Source organism: Physeter macrocephalus, chromosome 17 (assembly GCF_002837175.3).
Source record: "Physeter macrocephalus isolate SW-GA chromosome 17, ASM283717v5, whole genome shotgun sequence".
NCBI classification, from domain to species: domain Eukaryota; kingdom Metazoa; phylum Chordata; class Mammalia; order Artiodactyla; family Physeteridae; genus Physeter; species Physeter macrocephalus.
Window position 1 is genome coordinate 31,577,541 of NC_041230.1, and position 7,547 is coordinate 31,585,087.

A 7,547-nucleotide genomic window follows, 5' to 3' on the forward strand; every position below is an offset into this window, starting at 1 on the left:
TTAAAACTGACCCAAAATGACAGATTATACATTCAGTAGACAAAGACATTAAACCAACTAAAAGAACTATATTTCATATGTTTATGAAAGTAGAAGAAATATTGAAATGATATGTGGAAACATAAAAGAAAAAATGACCCAACAAAACCTCTAAAGATGAAAATTTTAAATCCAAGATGAAAATACAAGGAGTGGTTTAAGGGCAGATGAGACACTGCAGAAAAAGGATTACTGAAATTGAAGGCATAATAATAGAAATTATCTAGAATGGTACACAAAAATAAAAACGGACAAAAATGAACAGGGCATCAGTGAACTGTGAATTAACCTCAATGGCCTATTATATGTGCAATTAGCATTGCTAAAGAAAAGGAAAGGGAAACAAAAATATTTGCAGAAATAATGGCTGATGAAAACTATAAAACTACAGATTAAAGACACTCGATGAACAAAGAGGCATGAAGAAAACTACACAAAAACAAATTGTAAGCATGTTGCTTAACACCAGTGTAAAGAAAAAATCTTATAAAAGCAACCACAGAAAAGAGAGGAACAAAGATAAGAAAAATGGCATACTACTTTCAGGAACAATGCAAGAATAAAAAAGAAAGGGATGGAAGAAGCAACATATTTAAAGTGCTGAAGGAAAACCCACACATAAACACCACCTGCCAGCCTAGAACTCTATAGCCAGAGAAAAAAATTTTTTTAATGAAGATAAAATATTTCAGACCTATAGAAATCAAAAGAATTTATTACAAGCAGATCTGCACTACAACAAAAGATAAAGTAAATCCTACAAGTAGGAGAAATATCAGATGGAAATCTGGATACAAGCTAATGAATAAAGAGCATAGAAATGGTAACCAAAATGGGTAAATGCTAAGACTATTTAAATTTATGTAAAAGATAATTAACTCTACAAAGCAAAACTAGTAACACCACATTGTGGTGTGTTAACATATAATGACATGTATGATACATAGCACAAAACTTGGCACGGGGCTGCAGAGAAATAGATATATTCTTATAAGGTCTTTGTACTGTGTATGAAGGGGTATACTTTGACTAAAAGGTAGACTCTAATCATTTAAATAACTATATTACAAACCCTAAATCAAATACTAAAAGAAAATAAAAATTACCTTCTGAAAACTACCTACAGATAACATCATACATTAATAGTTAAGGACTGAATGCTTTGCTCCTAAGATCAGCAATAAAACAAGATTGAACTCTCTCACCAATTCTTTTCGACACTGTACTCAGATTCTAGTCAGTGAAATACGATATGAAAAAAGATAAAAATTATCAAGACTATAAGGTAAGAAATATAACTGTTTTATTAGCAGAAAGCATAATCTTGTAAAAAGAAATTCCTAAGGAATCTCTAAAAGCAAGTTCTGGGACGAATAAGTGAATTTAGCAACATTATAATACAAAAGAGAAATATACAGAAATCAATTGTATATCCTTATACTGGTAAAGAAATATCAGAAATTTAAAATAAAAATAACCTTTGCAATTATGTCAAATATATGAAACATTTAGCAATAAAACTGACAAACCACATGCAATTCAACTATTTTGAAAACTACAAAGCATTTTTAGAGAAAAAAACAATTAATGCAGAATATACCATGTTCACAGATCAGAAGACTCAATATTTATGTCAACTGTCCTTAATGCATTAAGCAGTCAACACAATCTTAATCAAAATCTCAACAATGTTTTTTGAAGAAAATGAAAAACTGATTCTTAAATGCATATGGAAATACAAAGAACCTAGAATATCCAACTGAACGTTGAATAAGAACAACACATTTGAGGGACTTGATATAAAGTAAAGCCATGACATAAAGCGACAGTCAAAAAAGGTGGTGTTAGTGTAACATAGAGAGACCAATGGAAATGACTATTTTTTTTTGGCGATATTGTTTCTTTTAAAGTATTTATCAAGCATGATGGGTAAATTAATCTGATTCCTGGTCATAACAGCATTCTTATATCTACCTCCATGGTAGACTGTCATAAGTAGCTGTTTCTGTAACCCTGTCTCATGCCTCTGCATCTGTGATATGCATAATATGAACTGTAAAAGTGGGATAACAAAAGTCAGTTGTGAAGCAATGGTACATCTGTTATAAAATAATGATGTCACACATCATGAGGGCAGATCAAGAGGCATGATCCTCATGATATGTGAAAAGATATTAACTGTAGAAATGATGTTAATTATTTTCGAAATGTCATTTGTTCAGTGTTGTTCATGCTATATGAGCAAGAAATATCTATTATCTCTTAATGGTTACTGGGACAAATAAATACCATATTGCTGAAATAATTAAATCCTTTAAAGAGGAACACATTTGGTTCTGTTAGGTTTGTTTTTACATATTAAAGTTTGCAATGGGTTAAAAGGTACAGTGATCTGGGTAGTAGGGGCAATGTTGATTCATGCTTACTAGAATGTGTCTCAGTTCATTTATGTAAACAGTATAAATTATAGATATATAAAGAAAGGAAGCCAGAATGAAAAGGCATTATAAGTCAATGTGAGGCTGCATTTATAGATTAGCACTTTAGCACATTCTTGTTTTCACTGAGTTACCACTCAAATCACCATAAATTCTGATTTATGATGCAAATATTTTATGGCATGTTATCATGCATCTTTTCTGATATACATATTTAAATCATAGGGCTTATTTAAATCATATATTTATTTAAATCTTTCGTGAGATTATCATGCAGTATCAGCAATGCCGTGAGAAGACTCATTTCCTTGCAGTTTCTCAGTCTCCACTTTTACCAGTTATCAGATATATAAGAAACTACATGAAGAGTTGGAAGGAGAAACACATTTCTTAAGAATGCTGTGTCTCCTGAATCATTTTATAATTTTTCAATGCTGATTTTACAGCAAATCAGACATGATTAGGAATAGAATTGGGTCATCCCATGGAAGGAAATATTTACTGAGCTCTTACTGTATGCAAGGATCTTTGTTGGATCCTGGGGAGGGGAAAACATGCTATGAGGATAAGGATGTAGCTTTTAGGTTGAGGTACAAGTTCCTATCTATACATGAAAAAGTAAGTTTTATTATCATAATACTCAGCAGGCATAAAAAGAATGTGTGCACGTCTAAAATGTTACTTTAACATTGTTTTCTAAAGTATGTTTCATGGACTACTAATCCTAGAAAATGCCCTGACAAATATAAAATAATTAACACATGTTTTGATTAAATTATTGGCTGAATGTTTTAAGAAAATGTTCCATTATCAATGTATATCAAATTCTCCCTTTTAGTGATTCGAGACACGTATTATTTTAGGACTCTCAGTAATATTTGACAGAATAAGCATATTCATTCAATGATGTTTATCCATTTCAACTTTTTAGGTGTTATGAATATTTCCAATTGTTTCAGGTTAAACAACAAGCAATATGTATATGTTTCATATAACTTATTTTGAGAATTACTATGATTATTTGACTACTATTACCGATGTTAGCACTTTTGCAGTAAAATTGTGGATATACATATTATTGGTGAGTTACAGCTAGGCAGAGGGGGAACTCAAAGATTGTGCCCTGCGAGCAGCTCCATAGGCCCCTTGAAATGTGCCAAACCAGAAGCTTGCCCTTTAAGCCGAAGTTCCTGGACAAGCAAATAGGCCTGTTTCTTAGAAAGACGGGAGCTGTGTTTCATTCGGCTATCTGTGCAGTACCCTGGGGGTGACAGTCTGCCCAGACTCTCTCTTTCTGATTGTTACAGCCCCAAGGGACCCAGGAATGCAAGCCCCCCGGCCTCCAGGCCAGATGACCGAGAAATGTCCCTTGGTTGCACCTACAGAAACTGGGTAACTAGACTTGTGCAGAAGCTCCCCTCCAGGAGATACTGGCACTTTGGAGTGAGGTGGGGGGAATGTGAAGATGGTACCCACAAAAGAAAGAAAAAGAAATAAGGAAAAAAGAAAAAAAACTCCAAGTAAAATGAACTCAAAGAGATCCACACCAAGACACATAATCAAACCATCAAAAGCCAAAGATAAGAGATCTTGAAAGCAGCATAAGAGAAACTATTCAATACATACAAAGGATCCCCAATAAGATTATTAGCAGGTTTCTCATCAGAAACTTTGGAGGCCAGAAGGCAGTGAGCTCATATACTCAAAGTGCTAAAAGGAAAAAAAAAAAGAAAAACAAAAAAACCCCAAACCCTGTTAACTAAGAGTCCTGTATCTGGCAAAACTATCCTTCAAAAGTGAGAGAGAAATTAATATATTGCCAGATAAAAGCAGAGGGAGTTTGTTACTACTAGATATGTCTTGCAAGAAATGCTCAAGGGAGTCCTGTAGGGTGAAATAAAATGACACTAGACAGTAACCTGAGGCCATATGAAGAAACAAAGATCCCAATACAGATAAACACATAGGCAATTATACAAGCTAATATTATTGTAACAATGGCTTGTAACTCCACTTTGTATTCTAAGTGATTTAAGAGACTAATGCATTAAAACAATTATTATTTTATATTATTTGGGGGCACACAATGTATAAAGGTGTAATTCTGTAATATCAACAGCAAGGGGTGGCCGTGGAGCTGTAAAGAGCAGAGTTCTTGTATAATATTGAACTTGAGCTGGTTGAAGTTAAGCTGGTATAAATTCAAATTAGAGTATGCTAAATGTAACCTCCAAGGTATCCACAAAGAAAATAACTTATAGAATATAAACAAAAGGGAATGAGAAAGGAATTTAAACATTTCAGTACCAAAAAAAAAGAAAATCAGCTGATCAGCTGAACACTAAGGAAGACAGTAATGCAAGAAGTGAAAAATGAAGCTATAAAACATATAGAAAACAACATGATAGAAGTCCCTCCTTACCAGTAATCATTCTTAAATGTAAATGAATTAAACTCTCCAATCAAAAGATTGTCAAAATGGATGAAAACACATGATCTAACTATATGCTGTTCTCTCCACAAGAGGCTCACTTTAGATCAAAATGCACTAATATATTGAAAGTGAAAGAATGGAGAAGAGATATTCCATGCAAACAGTAACCAAAAGACATCAAGTGTTGTTATACCAACATCAGAAAAAATAGACTTTAAATCAAAAAAGTTTACAAGAGACAAAGTAGGACATTATACATTAATAGAAGTTTGACATATTTTCTTGCTGTAACAGTTACATTTACATTTCTAGTAACAGACAATCAAAATAAACGAAGCAAAACCTGACAGAATTGAAGAGAGAAATAACGGATAAAGCAAGCAGACAGAAGTAAGGAAATAGATACAATAAACCAACTATATATAACAGACATAGCACACTCTACCCACCAACAATAGCCCACACATTCTTCTCATGTGCACAGGGATATTTTCCAGGTTAGATCATACATTAGGCCACAAAGATAATTATCATGCAAAGTACTTTCTCTAACCACGGTGGAATAAAGTTAGAAATCAGTAACAAGAAAAACTGGAAAAATCACAAATGCTGAAATTTAACAACACACTCTTAAACAACCAATGGATCAAAGAAGATATCACAAGGTAAATTAGAAACTCCTAAGTCTGAATGAAAACAAAAACAACATACCAAAGCTATAATGCAGCAAAAGCAGTCCCAAGGGGGAAATGTGTAGCTACAAACACATTAAAAAACCAGATCTCGGGCTTCCCTGGTGGCGCAGTGGTTGCGCGTCCGCCTGCCAATGCAGGGGAACCGGGTTCGCGCCCCAGTCTGGGAGGATCCCACATGCCGCGGAGCGGCTGGGCCCGGGAGCCATGGCCGCTGGGCCTGCGTGTCCGGAGCCTGTGCTCCGCAACGGGAGAGGCCACAACAGAGGGAGGCCCGCATACCACAAAAAAAAAAAAAAAAAACCAGATCTCAAATCAAGAAACTAATTTACAACTTAAGAAATTTGAAACAGAACAAATGAAACCCAAAGCTAAAAGAAGGAAAGAATTAAAGATTAGAGAATAGAAGAATAGACAAAAATAATGAGATTAAAACCTGATTATTTGAAAATATCAACAAAATTGACAAAGACTTTAGTTAGATGGACTGAAAAAAAAAAGACTCAAATTACTAAAATGAAAGTGGGGACATTACTATCAATCCTACAGAAATCAAGAGGATAATTATACTATGAACAACTGTATGCCAACAAATAGGATGACCTACATGAAATGGACAAACTCCTACAAACACAAAAACTTACCAAGACTAAATCAGGAAGAAATAGAAAATCTGAATAGATCTATAACTAGTAAGGAGACTGAGTCAGTAATCAAAAATCTTCCAACAAAGAAAAGCTCCAGATCTGATGGCTTCACTGGTGAATCCTACCAAATATTTAGAGAATTTTTCCAAATAATTGAGGAGGAGGGACCACTTCCTAAGTCATTCTATGAGGCCAACATTACTCTGATACTGAAGTCAGAGACACTGTAAGCAAAAACAAAGAAAAAAACTCAAAACAAAAAACCACCAGACCAATATCCCTTATGAACATTTATGGGAAAATCCTTAACAAAATACTAAAAAACTGAATTCAGCAGCATATTAAAAGGATTCACCGTAAGTGGGATTTTTTCCTGAAATGCAAGGATGGTTCAACATAAAATTGATCAACTGAAATACACTGTATTAACACAACAATATGGGAAACACAATCATCAATCGCTCATGAAGAAGCATTTGACAAAATTCAATGCCTTTTCATAAAAAAAAAAAAAAAACCAGGAAAAGAAGAAAAGTACCTCAACATAATAAAAGCCATATGTGTGGAAAAACCCACAGCAAACATTATGCTCAAAGGTGAAATACTGAAAGCTTTTCCTTCAAGATCAGGAACAAGACAAGGTTGCCCACTTTTTCCAATTGTAATCAACACAGTAGTGGAAGTTCTAGTCAGAAAAAGAAACACAGGGCATCAAAATTGGAAAAGAAGAAGTAAAATTATCTCTGCAGATGATATAATCTTCCATATAGAAAACCCTAAGTGCTCCGCAACCCAAAACCAAAACGGTCAGAGCTAATAAATGAATTCAGCTAGATAGGAGGTGAAAAGTTAACACACTAAAACCCATTGCATTTTTATGTACTAACAATGAACAATCTGAAAAGGAAATTATGAAAATTCTATTTACATTAGAATCAAAAATAAAATACCTAGGAATTAACTTAACCAAGGAGGTGAAAGACTTGTACAGTGTAAACTACAAACATTGCTGAAAGAAATTAAAGGAGACATAAATAAATAGAAACATCTTATGTTCATGGATTGGAATACTTCATATCTTCAAGTTGTCAATACTACCAAATGTTATCTACAGATTCACTGCAATCTCTTATCTTCAAAAAAAACATCATTGGGATTCTGAAGTCGAAAATCCCATTCTAAAATTCATATGAAATCTCAAGGGATCCCTATATAGCCAAAATAATCTTGAAAAAGGAGAACAAAGCTGGGGGACTCACACTTCCTAATTTCAAAACTTACTATAAAACTATAATAA